Here is a 26,566-nt window from a genome sequence, read left to right as displayed (position 1 = left end):
GAAGTATTGACTTTTCAGGAGAGAAGTTATTTGCAAGGTTGAAGTAAGAAGCCTATCTCTGTCTTGAAAGCATTCTATGCTCTTAGCCATCTCCTTGTGTGGTTTCATCATCTTGTTGTTCTTTCTCCAATCTTAGAATCTGCTTACAAAATAAGGCTCATGCCTTAATTTATTGATTTTTTAGGTCGTGTGTGCAAACAGGACTGATATGGGTAGGGATAAATTGATTCAAAAATGGGCTCACAAGCGAATTTTGGGTTTTGGGGACTTCATAACATGTGTGGAAAAACAAGAGCATTAACTTGTGATTATGGAGGATAAATATGCAACTTCATATGTTTAATGGGAAAATACAAGTTTGCACTTGTAATTGGACCCTAGAGACTCATTTTCAAGTGTTTTTGAGTGCATTTTGGACCAATTTCAGGTTCTGGAAGGTTGACTGCAAGTGAATATATAATTGCAATCGGGTTTTAAAATTCTGATTGCAAGTAGACTTTAAATGGGAAAAATGAATGAAATGGTGAGAAAGGGATTTTGACATGAAGGAGAAGATGGAAGGAATGACCATGTACATGTTTGGGAAGGAATATTTTCAGCTTGACAACTTGGGAAAAGGGAAAAACTTCAACTTGTAATCAGATTTTTAAAACATGAAATCAAATGAATGAGTCTTATAGCGATTCTTCAACATTTATAAATTTTGTAAAAAGAAGATTAACTCTTTTACCAAAGGGGGAAGGTCAACATTACCACAGTTACTTGTAATCAAGTTTTGAAGACCCAAATACAAGTAAATAGGAAAAATGAAAGAAGGGAAAATCTTGCACATTTAGAACTTGCATTCAATGAACCCTGCTTGAAGAATGCCCTATACCAAAATAAATGAGCTTGGGAATAACTAAAATGCTTTATAAATAGATGAAGAAGCCACCATGTTGGTATCACATGCAGCAATAAATTGGTTTTGTATTCAACTTGGAACACAAAAACCGGCTTGGAAGGAGAGTCACATTTGACGCCAAACAATATTCATTGAATGCAAGATGCAAAATGTGTTACAAACGTGGCAACAATAGCGAAATATATACTCTCAAAATGTGGAACAAACTCAATAGAAAACAAAATCAAAATGCCTCACATGTGTGCACAATGTGTTTGCCAAAACCGTTGAATCTCAAAAACGTGGCACCAACCATCGATCTCCAGCAGCATAGCAAGAATTTGGGATGGGTTCACAAGAATAATGTCAAAAAAATCAGATTTGTGTGAGCAAGAATGCAGATCAGTTTCTTCCTCTCCAACTTGAAGAAAAATGTGCCCTCCAAAGATGCAATCAGGTTTCTAAAACCCCTTTGCAAGTTTTAAATTGCATCACTTTTTCCTTCACTTGAGCAAATTCAGGTTTCTAGGGAACAAAAGCACAAAAATAAAGAGCAAAACGATAACCCCCATTACAACTAAAACAAATAAAAACGTAAAAACTTGTAATAGGGAAATAAAATTTCCATTACAACTAAAAGACATAAAACATAAAAACACTTTGAAAACTTAAAAAGACTTGTAATAGGGAAGTAAAATCCCTATTAAAACTTAAAGACACAAAGTAGGAACTTTAATGAGAACTTACAAGTTCTCATTAAACTTGTATTTTTAATTTAACTTGTAATTTGTCTAAAAAGTTCCTACAAACAACTTAAAAGACAAAAAGGGGAAAGAGGAAATAAAAAGCAAGTTACAAGTTACAAGTCTTTTAAAAAGTTCACATGTAACTGCTATAAAAAACCCCTACAACACTAAAACATAAAGGAAACTCTAAACTTGCAAAGGAAAGAAAAATTTTCACTTATAGTCCAAGAGAATAAAACTCGATTTTGAAGGAAAGACATAGAAAACGAATTCACAATAAAATCTGAAACAAGGATGAACCGAAGATTAGTCTAGTTCAACAAAAAACAAAAAAATTGCTTTGGGAATCATGTCTTGGAAACAAAAATGACGTATTTTAAGAAAAAATTTATAAGAATTGTCACATTTTTGAAAATCCAAAATTTCAAAAATGAGGACAACATATCCAACCCCATTTATGTCTATGGAACAAGTATGAAGGGAAGTCATTTCCTTTTTTTATTAATTTCCATGATCATCTCTTCTAAATTTATCGCCGCCCACCTGAGTTTCAAATGAGTTGTATTTAGTTTTTGCACTCAACTTTGCATGGTATGAAATTTTCTTCTAACTTAACTTTCTCTTTATTAAATTTTCATGCTTTCCTTTTTAAATTCGATGGGAAAGCTTTTTGTAGGGTATTTTAATATCTACCCTTGCATGATTTTCTTACGTGGACAAGAGGAGTTTATTTGAATTTCTTTTAAAAAAACTACTAGTTTTAAAGTAAACCTTGTTTAAAGATCATATGGAGTAAGTCTCTTATTTATTTATTTAAGAAGTGTGCTCTCTTTAAAAAAAAACTATTACTTTTATAAGCATGTAAAATCATTGACCATAAGCACTGATAAACAATAGAATACACCCATCAAACTACCTAAAAGAAAATACACATGACAATTAAACATCATGTATATGAATTAAATGAAAACATTAGACACACTCAAACTCAAGGCATAATGATCCCACAAATTACAACCACAAAAGATCACACACAAAATTTAGCACTGAATTAGAAAATTTAGCACTGAATTAGAAGAAAACTAAATCCTAAATTTATCAAAAGTTCTCATCACATCAACATGCTCATTATTCCAAATCATTTTGTTCAATATCATCGAGGTAAAGATGATGTATGCACCAATGATAACTTTCTCCATATTTGATGTGTGCATAAGATCGTGTTCTTAATGTAGCAAGTTTGTCTAAACTAATGAAGAACCCATTCTATCTCAATTATTTTTAGAATGAGTAAATAACCTTGAAGAAGCAGTATGATCATCCATGCTCTTTATTTTTTTCATTGAAATCAATGAATTCTCATCTCAAAATTTACCAACATTTCTACTTTGCATGTCAAAGTGCATCTTTTAAGGACTTGAACAAAAATTTTGTCAAAGATTTGGAATGCTTAAAAATAGTTGTAAATAGAATTTTTTTGTCTAACCTAATGTGTCAATATGACACATAGTTTTCATTGATAGGATTATATGGTTTCAGATTTGTTTATAGATAATGATTATGATCTATGCCTTCATTATTCTTGAAGTGAGAATGTCTTTTAAGTACACTAATGTGGATTTCAGTTGTTTCTTTTAAGGACAATGAATGAAAAACCTTAGGTGACTACAATAAAACATTTATGCTCCCCATTTTGTCAAAATATGTTGGAATCCCTGCAATAGCAATCTTTAAAAGCAACAAGGGGCATATTATTGCCGAAAATAGCATAGAACTGATATGAAATTGTGTAAGGGCCATGTTTTACTGAATCTGCACCAAAACCTTCTAAATAATGCTTGTTGGTGTCGACCTTGTATAATCTTCTAACTAATTCTGAATCTTTGCAACACTGCCATATTTTATGGAAAAGTATAACAGATTCTTTGTTTGAACGCCAATTTGTGAACCTAGTTTCAACTTTGTCTGGAAGCCCTTGTAAGATGGTGTTGTATAGCTTGTAGTTGCAAAGACTTCTTTGGTTTTCTTAGAACCATAGATTAACTAATATTTATTTCATTTGAATTGGGTTATTTAGAGTTATTTGATATGAAAAATTGTTTGCTGCTATTTTTATTTTTGTAAGAGGAGAAAATTGGATTTTCTTTTCGTTATACTTTTCTTTTATGTTCAAGTTATTGTCTGTCATCTTGCTTTTATTTCAATTCCTTTGTTTATTTTGAATTTAATATATCTATCGAATCGTAGAGTTAACTTGTAGTTTATTTCTTTTGGTGTTTTTCAGCCTTTGAGCAAGAGTTGCTTGGAGGGCGTGTATTGGATCGTGCATGATAAGTACCATAGGCTCCTCACTTTGTAGAGATAAATTAGGCATTTTTCTTTAGATACATGAATCCCAAAGAATTACAAAGCTATTTTTATGATTCTAGAGAGATGAGAACTCACTACAGAGATGTTACACTCCACGAGTATGTTGCTTCACTTGATCTTTGTGTGCATTGACACCATTTGATTTTCTTTTTAATTTTGTAGGTTTTATTGTTGCCTTTTTTAAGAATTCTTTCTATTTCTAGTCAGCTTTCTTACATTTGAAACATGCAGCTTTTAGCTAAATTTTTTTTTTCATTGATCATCACATTCATTAAAAATTATCTTCTTATTTTTTCACATTTTAAGCTCACAATGTGTCCATAATGTTTAAATACTTTTGGTTTGCTGAATTTTTCCCCAAATGATTTTTGCCTCTTTAGGATTCATTATAATAACTAATATTAGAAGTGGAACTTTAAGCAAGATATTTGTATGCCTTTAGTAAAAAATAGTTTCTTTTTCTTATTTTTATGGGTGAGTGAACTCTCATGTGCTCCATTTTCTCAGTCATGTTGATTGATAACACTTCACCTTGACAATGTTTTAAGTTAAATTTTACATCCTTTATTGACATAAAATAAATAAAACTTATTTTTTTGTCCACAAAATTTACCTTCTATACTTGGTGAAGGTCAAAAGTGGACAATCAGAAGTGGACAACTCTGGAGCACAATGGAGTAATTTTCCCTTCACCTTATAAGCCACATGGAGTTAAAATGCTTTATGATGGGAAGCTAGTTGATCTTTCTCCTGATGAAGAGGAGGTAAGATATTGTTGGTTTTGATTTTTGTCCTTTTTGTGTTTTTCTATGTATCATGCTACAATGTTACTACTTTTTTCAGAATTTTTGTAAGTGTGATTCACTTGTTTATTGAGCTTTTTTGTTTTTTGGTATATTTATTTACATTGTTATGTATAATATTTTTCAATATTCTAAGAATATGCAGATTCTTCTATGTTTTGATTTTGTAGGTTGCCACTTTATTTGCAAAGATGAAAAGTACAGCTTATGCTACAAAAACAATTTTTATAGAAAACTTTTGGAGTGATTGGAAGCAAGTTCTGGGGAAGAAACATGTCATCCAAAAGTTTGAACTTTGTGACTTTACCCCAATTTGTCAATGGCATCTCAAAGAAGAAGAAAAGAAGAAACAAATGAGCACAAAGGTGAGTTAATATGCTACATGAATATTGTTAAGGTAGATAATCATTTTGTCAGAATTAGACAAGTCAATGTATGAATATTTTTTTATCAAGTATGTTATGAGAAATTTTTAATGATATTGTTGTGTTTTAGGATGTTTTCATTTAGTTTATCACTTGTGCCTATATCGGTTGGAAATTTGCATTCTCTTCCCTTTTTTTCTATCTCTTATTTAGATGTAAGTTTCTACTTTAGTATAGCTTAGTGCATTTTTAGTAATTTCATAGCTAAGGATATAAACAATGTAAAATCACTAAGAAATCTTTACAATTTAAATGTAGTTTTAGTTAATTTTGTTGCAATTGTTTATGTTAGAAATAGGATTTTTTAAAATGAATGTAGAATTCTTTTGCAACATTGCATTTCACAAATTTATGCAAATAGGCAAGGGCTATAATTGCTAATTTATGAAACCTCTTTCCATGTAGTGTCCCCTTCTAAATTTTGTCCTATGAATCTAAAAATTATAAAGTTAGGGTTAGAGATTATACCTCGTCAGCTTAGAAACAAAAGATTAAATATAGATTCCTACACATAATAATAAAACCATATACAAATAGATACATTCCTTTGATGAATAAGCATAAAGTTTTTACATTATGATATGAATTCTAATTTATGTAAACATGAAGTGGGGAAGGAGGATACTATGAGGCCTGTTGTGTAGTCTCTCTACCCAAGCCTAAGAGAGGTTGTTTCCTTCAACCTTCTTGCTCCACTTGGTGACTGTACGATTCTCCTCATATATCAACCTTCTTCATGGTTGGCTTACCTTGTGGGTTAGGGATGAGGTTGGATCCAAGTTGCTAGACTCCTCAAGGTAAGCGGTCTCAAGGTACTAGATGCCTTTGGGTCGTCCTAGAACAACCAACTTACAAGTCTCTCCTAACCTCTCCATTACACCTTCATTCCCTTTCTCACAAGTAAGCATTGTAATTTTGATTTAAATACTTTATATTTTTATCAGTATGTTCTTAATGATTTGAGAATCCATGATTCATTACATAGCCTTTCATATTACTGTACATAGCTTGAATTCATTGTGTGAAATTACTATTAATTGTTGAGATAGTATTAATTTGATTGTGTAAGTTACTAGTAGTTGGAAATCAGTATTCAATATATTACCCTACTTATGTGATTTGTGCACATTGTCTTATGATTGATGAAGCTATTTAATATTGTTATTTTATGACTATAAGTTTGTGACTGTGGATCATAACAACATACAAATAAGATTCTAGTAAGTAATCAAAATGATGTTACCTTGAGTATTGCTTTGTCTAAAACTTGAACTTGTTGGCTTGTGCAAATTATTTCTTCCTATCTGGACCGATGGTGTTGTCCTTGGGTGCTTTTGATTCCTTTCATTTTTATCTCTCCATGTTAGGGAGAGGTGACACATCTTTATCATGTATGGCCTTTGGCAAGAGACACACCCTTAGCACCCTTTGAAAGAGTGCAACTCTTCATTATTTCTGCCATTTGAAAGGGACATGTGACGTTTTCACATATCGCCCCATTGCAAATGGGGACCCCCTACTTTTTATGCCCTCTTGGTTTCTTGGCTTTTGTTTGTTGCATCTTTTCGTGGCAGTCTTGTCAGTCTCCTCAGTTTTTGGGGGTCAATTTGATCAAGTTTGCAAGTTGTTTGAGTAAACTTGGGCAAGTCTAGAACTTGTTTGGTCCATTTTGGGTTTTGCCCTTTAGACTAGATTTGAGGCCTTTTCCTTAGGGTTTTGAAAAAACTGAACATTGCATTGGAATCAGGACCCTTCAAGGAACCTACTAGTGAAATTTGAGTGAATTTTGAGGAACTTTCTAATTTTAGAAAGTTTCTATTTTTAGGGATTTCATTGCCTCCCAGATTGTCTTTATTTCACCGAAAATCAAACTTACTATTTTAGCAGTTTCTATTTATAGTAAGTTTCTATTTTTAGAAAGTGTCGTCTCGCCTTGTGTTGCCCTAATTTTAATATTTTGAAGTACTTACTATTTATAGTAAGTCTATTCTTGGTAGGTTCATCATTAAGTAGGGGTTCTAGCACTGAAGACTGAGCATTCTTGAATATTTCTAAATTTGGAAAGTTTGAAAAAGTAGGCTTCTAAGCGAACAATGGCTAAGTGTGGAAATCATTCCAAAAATGGAAAGACAATAAAAAATCCTTCTTAGGCATGAAAATTTGCCCAAATGTTGAAGAAGTTTTGAGGCAATGGCAAAATTGGATAGGGAAGAGAATTTTCTCCCTCATAGACCTCAAAACTCAAATTTGAAAAAATTCCTAAAAAATAGGAAAAGTGACAAATTGACCAAAAATCTCCTTCAAGACTAGATGAACACAAATAGCATGAAAAAAATCTTCTAGTACAAATTTTTTCTCTGTCCAAGAATTTTCTCTCTCCAAAATCCTAGCGTACATGAATCCTTCAAAAGTGGAAAATATTGTTAAAATTCTTCCAAGGTAGGAAAATCTTCCAAAATGTCTTTTGTGAGGCTGAAATGGAAAGATTCTTGTAAAGGATGAGTTGGCAACATGAAAAGAAGATATTCTACATTAATGAAGCACAACCAGGAAAATTATAAATGACGGCAGGGTCCATTTGCTTGGCAAGAATCTATTGAATGCATGTCAGCATGGTGATGCATTAATTGTCGGAATATTTGACCAAATGGCAGCCGGGTCAACGCATGTTGAGGTAGTGGAGCATCTTTTTGTATGTAGCCATCACATTTATAGCATCATGGTTGATTATTGCATGTTGTTGTCGTATGTGGGGATGATGGTGCATTTATGACAAAATGGGGCGATTTTTGCATGGAGGAATATTCAATGCATGTTGAGCAAATTTAATGAAGAGTGGTGCATTTAATGCATTTTGGATTCCAATTGTAATGGGCATAATGGGTCATTAATGTTTATTCCCATCTTGTTGCATCATGTTTGTGGAATCTTTTAGGGTAAACCCTACTTAGGGTTTTGCATGTAGTCAAGGCTTGAAGCCTATATAAGGGGGTGACCCCTTCATTTGTAAAGGAGGGAGATTTGTATGAAATTGTTGCAATAATTTTTTTGAGATAATAACAGTGAAACATTGTTCTCTGATGGTCTTCACTTAAGTTATTTTCCAAAACTTGCATGGTTTCACCTTCCTCACTTAGAGTAGAAGTAGAGTAGTGCTTTGATTTCAATGGAGAATGTAATGGTGTTTGATGACTTTCCATGGCTCATACTTTTTGCATCTTGTTGATTATAAGTTGCAGTGTAAAGTTAGCCTGAGCCACTAAATTAGTGCTTAGTTCAATTGTGGATAGTCATTTGGATTGCGTTATTTAGGGTATTCAAATGCACTTTCTCAATTTGAAAATCCTTCAACATCCTTGGAAGATTGCATTGTAGTTAATCTTGGTGAAGCCAAATTTGGTTTATTTGGAATTCGTCCATTAGAGCACTATCTATTGATATCACTACCCTTAGGAGTAGATTTAGATTCTTTAACTGTTTTCCCCTTTAATTTCACTTTATTTGAAGCAAAAGCATTGCAGAATTGCCATATCCGATGATGAGGTTTCAGCCACAACAAAGAAGTGAAAGAATAATTCAAATGTAACTCCCCTTGGATTATCGACATATTGTTGTCGTCATTTTTGAATTTTCAAAACTGTTGTTGTCATTTTTGAATTTTCAAAAAAGTGACAACCCCTACAATTTTTTGCTCAAAATGTGTCATTTTTGTCTCAAGGCACGTTTTACGAGATGCAAAACTCACATTTGTTAGTGTCAAATCATCAAGGGGTGTCTTTTCCATCGTTGTTTAAGTTTTGGCCTTCATTTTCTTAGCTTTTTCTTCAATTTTGGGTTTGAGAGCAGTCATTGCAAGTACAATATTTTTGCTTGAAATTTGAGATTTTAAGGCTCTAGACACATTGTCCAAGGCATTTTTCCATCACCTCAGAATCCAACGATGAATCCAAATCCTTTACCTCTATTTTTGTCAATTTTCATTGTCTTAAAGTTGGGTTTCTCTTCAATTTCGGGTTTGAGAGCAATCACTGCAAGTTGGAGATTTTAATACAAAATTTGCATTTTTAAGGCTCTAAGGCACACTTTTCAAGGTCAAAAGTCTATATTTCTTGATGGTAAATCAACCACGAGCTTATCTTCCATCTCTGTGCAAATTTTGGTTACTTTTGGCCTTCATTTTGGACATCTTTTGTGCAATTTCGGGTTTCATAGCAGTCATTGCAAGTTAACTCATTCCAAGTTGGGGAAATTTTAGATGTCATTACAAGTTAAGTCACTGCAGGTAGGAACTTTTTGAGGTGATTGCAAGTAAATGAAATTACAAGTCAAAAAATTAACTTGCAATGTGTCCCTAGAAACTCGAAATTGACTTTAAGTCATATTTGAACTTGTCAAGTTATTTCAAAACTTTCATTACAAGTTGTTTTCAAAAAGCAACTTGTAATGAACCAAAAATAACCCGATTATAAGTAAAAAGGCCTTGTTTTGATTCCTAAAGCTCTAGTCGGGTCTTGAGCACCTATTTGCAAGTTGGGGGACTTTTATGTTACATTGCAAGTGAAACCATCACTTGTAGTTGGGCCTTTAAGACCCGACTACAAGTGCATGGGGTCATTTTAATGCAAGTTTATTGTTTTAAATAGAAATTTGCATTTCACTTGCAATCGGGTTTTTTTTACTCGATTGCAAGATCTTTCAAAGCAAAATTGCATAATGTAATTGTGGGTTTTAGCAATGTCAATACAAATCATGTTATAGCTTGCTTTTCAAGCGGATTTTTCTCCCTCATATTGCTCAACCTACAATCGGGTTTTTCCTTCCTATGTGCAAGTGCTCTTTGAACACCTTTAGTTGGGTCTTCAAGACCTGACTTCAAGTGGTTTATCCACATGTTATTTCCCAAACATGCAAGAAAGGTTTACTTGAAATCGGGTTACATGCAATCGGGTCTTCAAGCCCCGATTACAAGTCAAAGTGCAAAAGTCTTTCCCTACATTGCACTTGTAATGAGCCTCCTAAAACCCGAAATTCACTTGTGAGCCCATTTTTGTAGCAATTTATCTCTTCTCCTGTCAGTCTTGTTTGCACACATGATCTATCAACCCAACAAATCAAGGCATGGGCATTGTTTTATAACAATTTCATCTTGAATAAGGTGTTATGGGTTCTTCATTAGTGAACAAAAGAAGAAGAGATACAATAGCAATTCATGGAGGCAAATTATAGAATGCCTTCAAGACAAAGATAGGCTTCTTACTTCAGCCTTGCAAAAAACTTCCCTCCTTAAAAGCTAGTACTACCTGAATCAAGAAGATAAATTGAAGTTCATTGGTTGAGGACACAAAGATCATTAAGGATACAAATTCTCGTTCCCATTCGAGATTTCTTCACTAATCCTGAATACTTCAAGTTCTAGCATCATGAAGTAGCATGAAGATCATCACAACTAAAGGATGTAGTTAGAGTCATGTCTTCGGACAAAGAATAGTTTCAATTATGCATTTGTAATTTTGTTTTGACAAGTTACATGTAAAGACAAATTTTGTAATTGCAAGTGTCTCTTTCACTTGCAAGCTTGGAAAATGTAATTACATGTAAAGCAACTACAAGTTGAGTTAGATTAGGACTGTAGTTGGAATAAGTCATGGTGGTTGAAATAATTTCTCAAGTTAGTTGGGATCCTCCCATCTTTTTCTCAAGGCTCCTCTCCTATAAATACTTGAGGAGGTCTAGTGTAATCTTTATATTTTGGCAATGCAACAAAATTTTGTTAGTTTGTATGTGAACTCTAAGACTTTGAGCTTAGTTGTAAATAAGATTGCAATCAATTAAAGAGGCAAATTGCTTTCAAACTTTTTGTTAATTCAAGGTGTTATGTGATGACATTTTCTGGAGATTGATTGTGAGTTTTGAGGTGTTATACAAGAGGGATTCAAGCTCAATCTTGCAGACTTTGAGTTGCTTATTGCGTTTGGAGTTTTAGATTGGTTTTAAAAATTTGATATTGTAGACTTTGAGCTGCTTGTCATGTTTGAAGCCAATGTAAAGAGCCCAAGTAAGAAGGTAACTTGTAGACTTTGTGTTGCTTTTATTTTCTATGTTTGTGCATAAGAGGTGCATCATACGGTTAGACTTTGAGCTACTACATACTCTGCTTGGTTACTAGAAAATCATCTAAAAAGGTTGATAGGAGAGTAGATAGTTGAAGACTTTGAGCTTTCTTTCTGTTTTTCTGTCTCGGAGAAGCAACGGAGGACTTTGGGCCTTTATGGAAACTTTTCTTCTTTATTTAGTTTACTTCATTAATCATTTGTGCTTTCAGCTGTAATTCTTTTCTGAAAGAAGAGAAAAGAGTAAGAGTTTTTTTTCTAAAAAAGAGAACAAGACAAAGTTTCACCCAAATTTACAATAGATTTAGAGTTAGAGTTTATTTTTGAATTGTTGAAGTAGAAAGAAAAGGGGAAGCCTTCCCTTAGAACTAGGAGAGTTTTTACTCACACACTGTGACTAAAACCACAAATTTGTACATTTCCCAGGTGTACAAAATTTTTAACCAACACATATCACATCAAGCCAATTGAGTCACGTCCACTACATAACTGGAACCTTGGAGTCAATCCTTTGAACCTACTACAATCCTAGAATACGATTAATCTTTGATCAAGAGAGAGTAAAGTAACCCTTGAGCAACTTTATTTTGTGTTAGAAATAGTCATAAAAGCCACGTCAACAGGACACAAACTTTCACAATTAGATCTATGCTTCTTATTCAAATCAGATCTGCATTTTTGATTCCCCAATGATCCCCTCTTCAAATGAGTTCTCTTCTCCTTTATATACCTCGTATTTGGGGGAGTCACAACTTATCATTTCATGCCTTTTGCCATTCATTAACTCTAATCAAATTTTAATTATATTTAACTTATATTTTAATCAAATTTTTATTTTTATTCTTTTCTATTTTAATTTTATTATTATTATTATTATTTATTATTATATTATTGTTCAAAGTGGGGACATTACAGTCTGTGCCACCTAATATTGTTTGTCCTCAAGCAATAATCATGGAACTTGTTATAGTTACCTTCTCAACTAATCACAAGTATGCCATAATAATCTTCACAAATTGCTATGATGTCTTCCAAAATCTAATCATGAATCAATCACTAGAGGACCATTATCTTCTCTTTCAAAAATCTACAATAAAATCCTTTTCTACTTCTCCTCAAGTCTACAATTAACTTCATATAAATTTCTCGCTTTTAAACTGGTGTATGTTCTTGGTTTGTCTTGTTTTCACTCACATACTTCACACACTCCTGAAGATCTTCTTTCTACATCATACTCTCGCATCTCTCAAATGCAATTATATATAATCTTCAAATGAGAAGTTCATATCAAACAACACATGCTTTCAGCTATGCACTCAATAACCTTAACAAACTGCATACTTCATTTATATTCATGACTTCTCATTTATCTAGCATTTATTCTTCTTTTACAAATCTGCCTCCAGATATGTCTTAGTATTCCACACACACCATACACACTACTTTTTCCAAGTGAGTTTATTTTATTGGAACCCACGTCATTTTATTTTCAAGTCACACCTTTTGACTCAAGACTAATTGCACTCCTTGGTAAATGAATCTCTTGAAGAATTTTAATCGCATCTCTTGAATAATAAATTGTTTGCCCAATGCACAGTCGTTGTAGATTGCTGCATTATAAATGCCGATGTTTGAAACATTGCTGAATGTTAATCTTTTTCCTTTAGCACAAACATATCCCTTAATGAATTAGTTTTGTCTTTAACAAATTGTATCAACCAAATCGATATCTTTAATTATCATTATCATTTGTATCACTGACATATAATTACTATCCTTCATAATATGTGAAGTCAGCTGCTTAATATAATTAGTGAATCACTCTGTCTTATCACACTCCTTTGTCTGATTGCTTTTTAAGCAATTGCTCCTTTGTCTAATTGCCTATTATCTAGCCTAGATTGTAAATCGCATGTTGTTTATGGATTGTTGTTCCTTCTTATCTTAACTACTCCATAATTAAATGACTTCTTTTAATCGCTGCACATTGTGACAAAAAAAATATATAAAGGGCCATGAGCATTCAAGCTCAGGAGCCAAACTACAGAGACTACAACTCTGTTTCCCAATCAGCCGAGAATGCAAATCAACAAAGTCCAACAATAAAACTAGGAGACATGCAATTTCTTTTGCTTTCTATTAAAAGACCGAAAATGAAACTATTACAAAACACAAAACTACAACTACAAACTCAAAAATAACTACTGATTTTTAATCTACAGGTAGTGATTAGGAGCTGCATTCAACCACACAAAACAGAGCTTCTTAGAGATCACTACAAACAAATGCTCACTTGGAGCTGCATACTGTCAGTAGTAATCAAGAATGATCTTTGCTCAACTGATAAACCACACGCACATCTACAGGCTATTGCTATTTACAAAATTCTTCTTTTCTACTTAGACTGTTGTCTAGCTTCTACACATTCTCTTTGTGCTACTCCTTAACTTGTTTGGGGAACTTTCTCTCTTTTGTCTTGGGGTTGTCCACACAAAAATTCCCCCTCAAATTCAAATTCAAAAAACTCAACTACCTTCATTAACTCCTTTGCAATCTTGTTGTTAATGTCAGGAGCAAATGGGATGAAGATCCCAATGCAATCTTCTTCCAGGCTGTTGCTGCTATTGCACTCCTGACAGGTAGGTGGAATTTATGTGGGAGCTGAAATATGGGCTCAGGGAAAGTTATAAATTCCAACACTCCCCCTTTGTCCTGAGCCAACAAAAAAACCAATATGATCCAAATTAACTATGCCCAAATTTCTCTTTAGGTGCTCGAAGCCATCTCTACTCAATGACTTGGTGAAAATGTCTGTTAGCTGCTGCTCATACATGCAAAACTACATTCTTATTTTACCATTTTCAACTAAACTTCTAATGAAGTAATACCTGATTTCAATGTGCTTGCTTCTTCCATGAAACACATGGTTTTTGCTCAATGTGATTGATGAAATATTGTCACAAAAGATTGTTGTTCCATCCTCTTGTTCTTCCTTCAAATTTGCCAAGATTCTTCTCACCCAAATAGCTTGACAAGCTGTTGCATTCACTACTATATGCTCAGCCTCAATTGTTGATAAGACAATAATGGGTTTTAGTTAGAAGCCCATGAGATTACACCCAAACCCAAATGAAACACACAACTCGATGTGCTCTTCCTATCATGTATACATCCTGGCCAATCACTATCTTTGTAACCAACAAGCCTAAAATCATTTACAACATTATACAAAATTCCATGTCCCTTGGTGCTATTCACATACCTCAGGATTCTCTTACCCACTTGCCAATGGTTGTCCTTTGGAATCTCCATAAATCTAGAAATCAAACTCATTGCATGCATTATATTAGGCCTAGTTGTTGTCAAATACATCAAATTTCCAACCAAACTCTTAAACTTGGTGAGATCAACACTGTTGCTGCAATCTTCCTTGCTCAACTTAAAACCTATGGTTGTTGGTGTTGGTGCAGGCTTGCTACCATGCATTCTAAATCTCTTCAAGATCTCAATAGCATACTTTTCTTGAGAGATAAATATACCATCATGCATTTGTTTTACTTCTATGCCTAGAAAATACCTCAAGAGACCTGTTGTGACCTTTTTCACACATCGCCCCATTGAAGATGGGGACCCTCTCCTTTCCTGCTTTCTAGGGTTTTTGTTAGTGCTTGTGGCCTTCTGCTTCAGTCCTGCTCGGTTCTGTCAAGTTTTGAATGGTTTGAGTCCTAGAGATTGAAAGCCATTGTGTGCAAGCCAAGTGATAACAGAGTTTGGATACCGTCAAAGTGCCTAGAAAGGCCAAAGGACGAAGAACACAATTGATTTGAATGAATTTGAACAACTTTCTATTTTTAGAAAGTTTTTTTTTTTTTGCTTTTTCCTATTTTTTAGGAAGTTTCATTTTGGCATTTTTAGCCCAGTCCTCGGTATGGCTATTTTTATAAAGTTTTCCCTATTTTTTAGGGATGCCTTCTTTTTGCTTTTTGGAATGGGGACCTAGGGTTTGCACTAGTATCATTGACTTGCTTCGATCACGATCGAAAATTTCCAAGTTTTGACCTAAAAGCTAAGTTCCCACATTTTAGGGGTCATGACTCTTCAGATGGTCTGTTTGAGTATGGATTTCAAATTTCAATTCAATCTGGTTAAAATTAAAGAAATTGTGAAATTTTGAAGCTTTCTAAATATTTTCTAAGTCTGGCTAATCATGGATTGATGGTGAGTGTTATGGGAGGAAGTTGAAAGTCCGTCCTATGGAGAGAATTAAAAAGTCTGCCATGAAGAATTGAGGTGATACCTATGTCAAAGAAGTTCTAAAAAGTCTGCCCTATGGGATGAAGGTGAATAGTTATGGCCAACTCAAAACTCCACCCTATCCGTGGTGACATCAGAGCAAGTCTAAGGAAAGAAAAAGTCTGCCTTCTTGAACCAGCTTAAACTCCACCCTCCAAGCTTCCTAAGAGGTGAAAAGTTTGCCCTCTTCATGGTTGAGTTCCAAGTCTTCAAAAAATTATGCCCAAGCATGATGATGGAGATGCCCACATAGTCCACCTTAGTGATGGTCATGGGAAATTTTGCCCTATGGAGAGAGATGAAAAATCCACCCTATGCAGATGCCTAAAAAGTCTGCCCAAGTTGTGGTCTTCAAAAGTCCACCCTATGGATGAAGTGAAAGGTGCTCAAGATCAAAAAAGTCTGGCATGAAGAGAGATCAAATAAGTCCACCCAAGGTGATAAACTCTTGAAACTCTGCCCTCCAAAGGGTCATGCAACTCCAATGTCTGCCATGAAGAAGGAAGCTCAAAACTCTGCCCTCCAAGCAAAGTAGTGGAGCCTAAGACTTAAACTCTGCCCTATGAAGTGAAAGATGTTCAAAAGTCTCATAGTCCGCCCTAGGGGATTGGTAAGTGGTAAGTGGTCATCAAAGAAGTTCGCCCTTCATCTCTCCAAAGTTCGCTTGAGTGATGTTCTTGAGCTTCCAAAACTCTGCCTTCTTGGTTTCTCCAAAGTCCTCCTAACCAAGGTAGCATGGCTAGCTAAAAGTCCACCCTAACATTGGAGCACAAGTCGCTCATAAGTCCGTCCTTAGATGGTCTTCTAAAAGTCTGCCCAAGGTTACAAATATCTCCAAGTTTGCCTTTGTATTGATTGTATCAAGTCCGCCTCTTTGGTTGTTCCAAGTGTTTGAAAGGTCATGGTGCAAGGAAGCCAACAAAGTCTGCCTTGAAAGACATGCAAGATGGTTCCTAAAGTCTACAAAGTCCGCCCTGAAGTTAAGTGCATAAAGTCTGCCCTGTGAAGGAGTTTTGAAGTGCATAATCTAAATGAAGTCCGCCCAAGCATGATGATGGAGATGCCTAAAAAGTCTACCCTAAGACGAAGGCATATGAAGTGTAAGAAGAACTCCACCCAAGAAAGTGTTATAAGTCTCAAAGTCTGCATTGAAAGACATGCAAGATGGTTCCTAAAGTCTACAAAGTCCGCCCTACTTGGACATACAAGATGATTTCAAAGTGAAGAAAAGTCCGCCCATGATGCCAAGCCTACAAAGTCAACCTTGGTAGTGCTTGCAAACAAGAAAAGGTCCGCCCTATGAGATGATGGTGAGTGGTGTGCAAGCCTCTCAAAATTCCACCTAAGGTGATAAAGGAAGATGCCTATCTCTCCAAACTCCACCTAGAAGATGGTTTCAAAGCAACACTTAAACTTCACCCTTGGTGATACTTCAAAAGTCTGCCTCGTAAAGTATGATGCATAAAGTCCATCGTATGCTACATGGCTCTTATCCTTCATATTGATGGAAGTTTGCCCAACATTGTGTTGTGACCATTTCACACATCGCCCCATTAGAATGGGGACCCCCTCTTTTTCTTGGGTTTTGCTTTCCCTTAATTAGGTTTTCTCTTCTTGCTTGGTGTTTTGAGTGAGTGAGTGGTCGCCTGGGTTGGGTAGATTAGGGTTTCTTTCAAAGCTGAGTCTAGCTTGGTTTTGGGAGGTCATTTGTTGTCTGCCTTGAATCCTAGGGTCATCTTAGGGAGTTTTACCTTTTAGGAGATTGAATATGGATAGATTGTGCTAAAGAGATGAAAGGTCTCAGGTCAGGGTAGGTCAGGAGTGTTGGTCTTCATGTCAGAGTCCTGTTTTCCTCCAGGTCAGAGTCGATTAAGTAGAGTCAATGGCCAAGGGGAGATTTGGGAGGCAATTTCAGGAATTGATGAGCAAATGCACTTGATGATGATTGAAGGAGTTTTGAAAAGTTATATCCAAGGTAAGGAAAGGATTTTTGAGATATAAAATGAGTCAAAACCATGAATTTCACTCCTGACCCTTCCAAAGGGTCCAGGGCGAAATTCATATTCCTCTGCCCTGCTCCTTGTCTTGACCAAGTTTGAAACCTCTGGTGCATCGTATGGAGGACTTGGATACATATTTTCCTTAGGAAGAAGGTTTGAAATGACATAATGATGGAAATTAGCTTGGAGGAGGAAATTCGCTCCTGACCCTTCCAAAGGGTCCAAAGCGAAATCCTCATTTGACCCTCAATTTTGGTCTAAGGCATTGAAGATGAAGATTTTTTTTTGAGCCAAGTGGACGGCAAGTAAACATGATGGTACTAAGGAGAGGTGAAGTTGACCATTTTTGAAGTAAGTTGAGAAAGAAAGAGGTGTGAAATCAACTTGATTGGATGAATTTCACTCCTGACCCTTCCAAAGGGTCTAGAGCGAAATTGTTTGAGGTCACCTTTCTCTCCTTGTTTGCACTAGAAACCTTGATTCCTTGGACATGGTAAGGGAGAATTGACATATTCTAGCCCTAGGAAGTGATTGAAGAGGTTTGAAAGTATGGATTTTTCCTAAGGCATGGATTTCGCTCCTGACCCTTCCAAAAATTCCAGAGAGAAATCCACTTTTCCTCCACTTTGCTCTTTGATCTAACCAAAATTGTTGACTTTTGAGGCATAATTGAGAAGGTTGGATGCATGTTTTCCTTAGAGAGGAGGTTTAAGACCTTGAGATGATGAAAATAAACCTAGGAGGAGAATTTCGCTCCTAACCCTTCCAAAGGGTCCAAAGCGAAATCCTCCATTTATCGTTCTTTTTGGCCTTAAAGACCTAGTTTGACCTTGCCTGGAGCTAGTTGGATGGTGGATTGTCTTGATTGCAATAGGAAGATGTTGAATTGATCAAGTTTAAAGGAGAATTAAATGAACCTTGGTGAGAAACTAGCCAAGAATAAGGATTTCTCTCCTAACCCTTCCAAAGGGTCCAGAGCGAAAATCCCCTTAAACCTCAATTTCTTACTTGTCAAGGCCAAATTCCCAGTTTCTAAGGCATGTATGTAAGTGTTAGATATGTTTTTTTTCCTTAAGGAAATGACTAAAGGTGGAGGAGATGAAGGATTCTCACCTAAAAATTGAATTTCGCTCCTAACCCTTTCAAAGGGTCCAGAGTGAAATTCTTGAAAACACTCATTTTCCCCTTAGCCAAAGTCAGGACCTTGGTGGAGATGCAAGGAGAATGGTCTATTTTTGCCTCCCAGAAGAGAGTTAGAATCAGAAAAAAGATAAATAAGTTTAATATTGTTAGCAGTAGAGAAATAAGTAGTGGAGAGAGAAAGTTGAACAATTATTGTTTTATTTGGCTATAAGATCAATGAAATATTGAAGTTATGGTGTTTTATTGCAATCCTTGTGGCTATTTTCATGGTTGTTTATCTTCTTGAATCACTCTTAGTAGAGATAACATTTAATATTTAAGATTTGAAAGACAAATGTTGTGCTTGATCTTTGATAAGACTCATATTCCAAACCACTAGCTCCTTACTGATTGTAAGTACGCCCTGTATGGTCAACTGGAGACATTAAGATTGTTTAAAAGTTCAATCATTGTTGGAGGCATTGATATGTATCTTACTGATAGTATCTATCCCATGGATGATTTGAAAATCATTGAATCCCCTTAGAAGATCACACCAATTCTAGTGGAGTTGTAATCTTTTGGCAATACTGAATTTGGTAGAGTTTTATCAAGACCAGTCCTCATTAAGTCATTCTTAGGATTAGTTTAAGTATCACCTCCTTAAAACCTTTATCTTTTGATCTTTTTTTGAAACATCCATTAGTATTAGGAGAATCCATTTTCCTCATCGAAAAGTAGTTGCACGAACAAGCTTTCCCTGAAAGTACATAAGGCCCCTTGTAAAACAGCAAACACAATGACCATTGGTGTTTATCCATGAGTAGAGATCCTACATAATAGAACCTTGAAGCTTCTCGATTGATCCTTCTGCGATATCTTAAGCATTCGGGAGTTTTATTGAAGAGAGGATAAGATACCTCTAGGTATTTTATTCTATGTTTGGTCGTGTACAAAAGACACATCAACACATTGCAACAAGTTAGAAACATGACCAATAAAGTCCATCTTGAGGGAAATGTGATAAAGTTAATTCATGAAGTGCACATAAACATAAGGAAAGTTCCCACTCTATAAAAGTCTGACTTTGCCTTGCAACACAATGAGAAACAAACTTCATGAAGTTTTCCTAAGTCTAAGGTGAAGCCAAAAATACTTGCTAAGTATTGAGGAAAGGAAAATATTCCTTGGTGATGTCATCTAAATCTTCATGAAATTCGAACTATGTTCCAAATTAAAAAGTTTTAAAAAGAGATATTTGAAGATCAAGTTCGAATATGAGCTGGAAAATCAAAATAGAAACTTGATTTTGTGAGAGATTCAAACCATGAATCTAAATTAGAAAGATGATATTTGCAGATTGAGGCAATTTTGGATTGAGTTCCAAAGTAGAAACTTTTTGGAAGATGCCAATCTACAGGTCTAGTTTCAATATGAAGTGAAAAATCAAATTAGAAAGTTGTAAAATGAAGAATTCAAACTTAAGGAAGATGACATTGCAACTCAAAATCAAATTGGAAACTTTCTCAAGGTGGAAATCGAATTAGAAACATGAATGGGAAAAGATCTGCATGTTTCTAATTGCAAATTCAAACTTTATTACAAATACCTACTTCACTTCTTCATTCTCACACATAAGGTTTGAACTTTCTGAGCAAGTTAAGAGTAATAATTTTAAATGATGTTCAATTCTCAATTCAATATGCAAGATGTATTCTAATTTATATTCTCTCTATCTATGTATTATCTATTTATATTATAAATCTGATTATCTTCTTTTGTATGGCAGGTGAGAGGAGCATTTATGGATTTCGATGTCCTTCTCACAAATATCGATTGATATATATATGCAAGAGGGGAGGATCAAGCAATGCCTTGACTGGTCATGTCTTAGGGACATGACCGATCAAGACATTACTTGATCACACCCTTTGATTACCAATCGGTGTTTATTCTAATCAACAACCCGATACTAATCGGGGTCTACGTAACTTAGTATCCAATGCCAATTGGTATTTACGTGACATGTTAACCGATGCCAATCGGTGTCTAAGTGACTTGCTAACTGATACCAATCACTTAACTAATAGTTAGATACCAAGCGATGTATGCTTTGCCACCCGATAACAATCCGATAATCATCATTTGTTTGCTGTTGAGAAATCAACCGATATAAATCGGGATACATGGTTAACCCGATAATAATCGGTGATCACAATTGTAATGCAAACTGATATTAATCGGTATACTATGCTATGATATGATTATCGACAGTTTGAACATTGATCAACTAAGTAGATTGGATATATACAAGTGAAGAATTATCATCAAATGAAATAGCTTGAAGTTTTCCTGATAGTTTATCGATAGGATAAATGATTGAATGAGAGACTTCATTTATCTCTCATTCAATCATTTATCTTAACCAAGCTATCATGCATTAACAATATTGAGAGTTATTTTGACGAAGATTTTGCAGATTAGAGGTGTTGCAGGGTGATCTCTCATTCAATCATTTATCTTAACCAAGTAGACAAGGATGCTCCTCCTGAATCAAGAATGAACTCAAAATGGAAGAGTATTAGTGATACTAACCTCGGGCATATCAATCTGAGGGAGTTTAAGAAGTAGATGTTCGGCTTAGATAACCTTGTGCCTACTGTAACTGCGCAAAAAAGATGAAGAGTGGTATCGTGCATGTTGTTGGGTTTTTCCCTACCATGCAGTGCATAGAGTTGGTAGTTGAATGCACTAGGAACTATAACCCTATCAGTAGGGATATTGTGGCACTAGATGGAAGAGTGTTGGCCAACATTAGTGGTGAGGCCATAAGGGAAGCTTTCAAAATTCTAGAATATCATAATGATGTATATGTGACCAAGGATGAGGCTGATCGAATGTATCACGACCATATGGAAGAGTACGAGGCCATCATCAATCATTCCTAGCTGGACAAGCCAAGAAAGGGTGCCTCCAAGTTGTCAATAAAGAGCTTGGTGAGGGCGTATTTTAAAGAAGACATTGGAGATATGATTGTCTTGTTGAACAAAATAATGGGTAATCCTCAAGGCGCTCCATTCGAGCCTTGGATGTATTATTTCATAAACGAGATAATGAATGGAGTCAAGATGATTGACTAGGCTCAGATGATAAGCAATAACTTGGAGAGCTAGCTGAAAAATATGGAGGCAAATAGGACCTTTTACATGAGCTCATACTTGTTCTATTCCCTTGCTAGAACCTATAGATACAGTGGCCTCACCTATAGATGGGAAGTGGGAAATAAAGAGAATCAATTCCCTATCTACAATTGTTATCCCCAACTGCACAAGGAAGAAAAGATACATTTCAAGAGGGTAAATGATACATTTTCTATGCATATCACACAAACATTGCAAGGGGGATTACATCAAAAACTCTCTCAAGAGTTTATGGACTTCATAAGCAGATTCGGGTATTGGTATATTCACCTAGAATTCACCTATATCAGAATTTAGGGATTTTCTGGATCTCCCTATAAGCTCCCAGTCTACCCTACCAACCAGGTTGTGCTACTGGAAGTTGTGAGGAAACTAGAGGACTATATGATAGTTCAGAGAGATAAGAAAAAGAAGGCAGGAACATTCTCTCTCACAATTGGAAATGGACTAGAGACATGCCCATCATCGCAAGCCGTTGCCACTGCAGAGAAAGAGCTGACTTGGTACCCTTTCTACCAATACAAGGCAAGATGGAACTTTGATCCATTTCATAAGATTAAAAATGTAGAAGGAATGGTGTTCGAGCACAAAGCTGATTTGGAAGATTATTGGGCTAATGCAGTCGATAGTTTTGAAATTAGAAGAAGATTTTGATCAAGGATTCCTTTTGTTAGGAATCCCACAAATACTGAGAGGGGGGTGGGGGTGAATCAATATCTGACTGGTATATAGAATTTCTTAACTTAAAACATGCAGAACATAATATAACAGTGTACCAATATGCAAGAAATAATGTAATAAACAAAATCAAGATCATCCACATGAAAAGCACACCATAACACAAGATTTTAACGAGGAAACCCAGTGTGGGAAAAACCTTGGTGGGATTTGTGACCCACAATATTCACTCACTGGCCAATAAGAGAATATTACTTACAATAGGGGTCTGCACATGCAGTAAGGCCAACTGCCTAAAGCTCACTGCTCAATGGGAAGTCTCACTGACTTGCAATGAGGATTATACAAATCCAATATCTTGTACTGCTTTACAATAGCATCTTCAATGCCAGATTCCGTATCGGTTCCTGCTCTGTTCTTTACATATACCCCTTAACCTATATTTCACATAATAGGTTTGCCTAATATTTTTCTTTTCTTCTTATATTTTCTCTATCAAATGTCTACAATGATCTCTTTTATATATAAGAGTCATTTTACAATTTTCCAAGTTGGCTTACACATTTTTACAATAATAAACAAAATATAATATAACAAAATCTTGTCGGCCTCTATGCCGGTATACTTCCTTTCTTCTATGCCGGTATACTTCCTTTCTTCTGTGCTGGTGTCGGTGTCCTGAGTGCTAGTGTAGAGTGTGATCTGCTGATGCTGGTATAATGCCTTTGCCGGTGCCAAAAGATTGCAAGGTTGCCATCAATGACACAACATTCAATCACATACAATGTCTCATTGGAGTGTGCATATACCAACAATCTCCCCCTTTGGCATTGATGGCAACACTCATGAGAAATTTAAAAAATGATCCATAAATGTGAAGTCCAAAAAAATGTTACCAAAAATGTGTGAGCTGCCCCTGAGCATATGATTCCTCTGATTTGAATTTTCTCATCCTACTACTCCCCCTTTGGCATCAATGACAAAGGTTGTCAAGATGTTAGTAGAGTTTGTAGTTTCAACCTTGTAACTAGGTGGTTACAATTTGAAAAAGATCTCCCAAAATCAAGTTTATACTGTCCATAAACTTTTTGCTATCCTTTATTGTTGTCTCTATTCTCTTCACTGTACTGGTGAGATGCTGCAAATGCTCTGCCAGTGTTTTCTTTCCTTGTATTAGTGCCTCAGATACTTCCTTCCGTAGAGATGCTAGATAGTCCAATCTTGGACTTAGTTTTGATCTCAAATGCTTTGCCTTATTTACTATTCTTTCTTTCTCTTTTTCCAATTTAAGTAGTTCTTCCTCAAAATTTGTTATCTTCTCCTCAAAGACTGATAGTGTATCAGGTGAGTTGACAAAACTATCTGCAAGTTTATTGATCTCATCCTGTACCTTGCTCATTTTCTTGTCTATATCTACAGTCAAAAAGTTTGTTTTACAGGTATCTTTGTACAGATTTTTGTACTCTTTCAATAAATTACATAATTCTGGTAGAAGTGTGTCAAAATCTCTGTTACACTTCTTTATTTGCTCATCAAAAGAATTTCTGTTTTTCAACTTCTACTTTATCCTTCAATGACTCTTCTTTTATTTTCTCAATGTTTTCTAAGATGTATTTACATAGTGTATCAAGTTATCCTAAAGAATCTTTATTGTCTATATTACAGTTGGGATTTATTACCTTCAAAATTGGTATGGTATCATCAATTTCTTTGTAAGCTTGTGAGCTGCAGTCAGTTATTTTTTTGATTGAGTCTAATAGTACCTCAGTCACATTAGTTGATTTGTAGCCTGATGATGAATCAACAATCTGAGTACCGGTGGAAGTAACCAAGCTTGTATTGACCTCTGGTAGGTCTGTTTGTGTTTGCATTTCTTTAAGCAATGGTTTTTCTACTTCACTAGTTGCCGGTGGTACTATTTCGTTATGTACTTGTTCCTGTTGTTGTTGTTCCTATTCTGGAGCCTTTTGCTCTATTTGTTCCTCTGTTTGTTGCATTTCCTCAGTCTGAGTCTGAGTCTCTACCTTTTGCTCTTTGTCTTGTGCCAGTTTCTCCTATGTGTTATCAGTTTCCTTAGCTACCAAAGGCTCACTAGCCATATCAGTCTTATCAGTTGTATCTTTATCTACCACTATGTTGATCTTTTGAGTATCAACATCCATAATATATAAAACTTCAGGATTAGGATTATCATCCTTTGCATCCATACTCTCAGCTACCAGTTGATCTTCTATAGTTGTTGTTTTTATCGGTGGAGTAATTAAAGGAGGTGGGGGTAAGTTGTCTCTAACCTTGATACTAGGTGGTCCACCAAATTTTCCTTTCCCCTTGTCTCTATCTTTCTGATAAACTTTTATGGGTTTGGGGTTCCTGTACTCTTCTTGTTTTTCTTTCTCAACTAGGAATATATCCCATCCATTTTCTGTCTCCTCTGTTACCTCATTAACTCTTCCTACCATTAAAGCAACGTGCCGGTGTGTAGTAGAAAATGCTGTCTGGTTGGCTTGAGCAATTAGGTCATCAATTTCTTGGGGAGAGTTTACCAGATATACAACAAGTATCTTTTCAATCTTTATTTTCTTATCTTGTTCTATTACTGCTTGTCTTCTTGCTTCTAGTCTTTTAAATAGCTCATCTAGAATTTCATTGACTACTTCCATAAAAAATTTCTTATACATATCCATATGTAATATAACACAATTTTCAACTTGCTCTTTTTCATCAGCTGTTAGAGTGTCATATATTTTCTCTATATTTTTCAATTTACCTTCCTCTATGATTTCATTCAGTAGTATATCAAGAGGGGCCAAGTCTTTGTTTGTCTTCTTCTTCTTCTTGGGTGTTAGTTTCTTCTTTGGTGTAGCCTTTCTTACCGGAGATCTCACTGCTTGTTTCTTTTGTCTTGTCCTCCTGGGTGAGGGTGTGGTTGCCGGTGAGGGATCTCTTTTCCTTACTACTCTTTTGAAAGTTCCAGGCATGTCACTCCCTGAAGAAGTACCTATCGGTGATGGGTGAGTTTCAGGTTATGGAGCTGCTAACTCATCCTCTGTTATACTAGTTTTCTTCAGTACATCTTCTTTGATGGCTTTTGCTTGTCTGGAACCTTTCCTTACAACTGCCTCAACCTTTTTCACTCTTTTCTTTGATTGTATTTGGCTTTCAATGGTTTTTGCACTACCAAATACTTCTTCCTTAGGTTCTTTGGGGGCTTCCAGAAGTGCTTTAGCATATGTTTCAACTATGTGATCATCTATTTCATAGCCCATCTTGGTTACCCAAACTGTCCTAGGGATGACTGCTTCCATCCAGATTTCATCTTTCTTGATGACAAAGCATATTTCATCTTTGTATTTGTCAACAATCTTTTGTGATAACCTTATTCTTTTCTTCATTTTGGCCTTTAATGCTTGAAAGAAGTCATGAATATTGTTTTCCTTGTTTTCACCCATATTATTGAATAGTTTTGTTAATTGTTTGCCTACCGGTATATCATATCCAAGTTCTTTGTAGCCTATACCGGGAGCCTATTTTGTTATATGTAGCATCAGACATACTAACAGATTTCAAAACCTAAAAGTTCCTTTCTTGTCCTTCTTGACCTTTCCAAGGTTGTCAATTAATTCATCTTTTAACCACTCACATACATCAATTTTTGCATTATCTGTGACCATATCATAAGCACTCTTAATGCATAAACTTGAAACTGAATTGAGTCTATTTGCATGAGTAGCTTTATATCCTAATATCATTTTGATAAATCTCACATTAATGTCTATTACACCATTAACTCTTAGGGACCTCTTGTCGAATGTTGCACTAGTTAGGTTTGTAACTAGGTCATTGGAAACCTTCTTGGTTTTATTTGGTCTTCTACCGGTGGTCGGTAATCCTGTGACAATTTTCACAGCTTCCTTGGTGATTTTGTGGACTGCATCC

General features: G+C 35.3%; 1 pseudogene; it reads left to right on the top strand.

The window, feature by feature from the left end:
* The window catches only part of LOC131031609 (DNA topoisomerase 1 alpha-like), a 69,985-nt pseudogene that overhangs the window by 10,179 nt on the left and 33,240 nt on the right, over positions 1-26,566 (top strand).

The sequence above is a fragment of the Cryptomeria japonica genome, chromosome 2, assembly GCF_030272615.1.
Source record: "Cryptomeria japonica chromosome 2, Sugi_1.0, whole genome shotgun sequence".
NCBI lineage: Eukaryota > Viridiplantae > Streptophyta > Pinopsida > Cupressales > Cupressaceae > Cryptomeria > Cryptomeria japonica.
The sequence above is the reverse complement of the archived record's forward strand: the minus strand, read 5'-3'. Positions and strand labels throughout refer to the sequence as shown.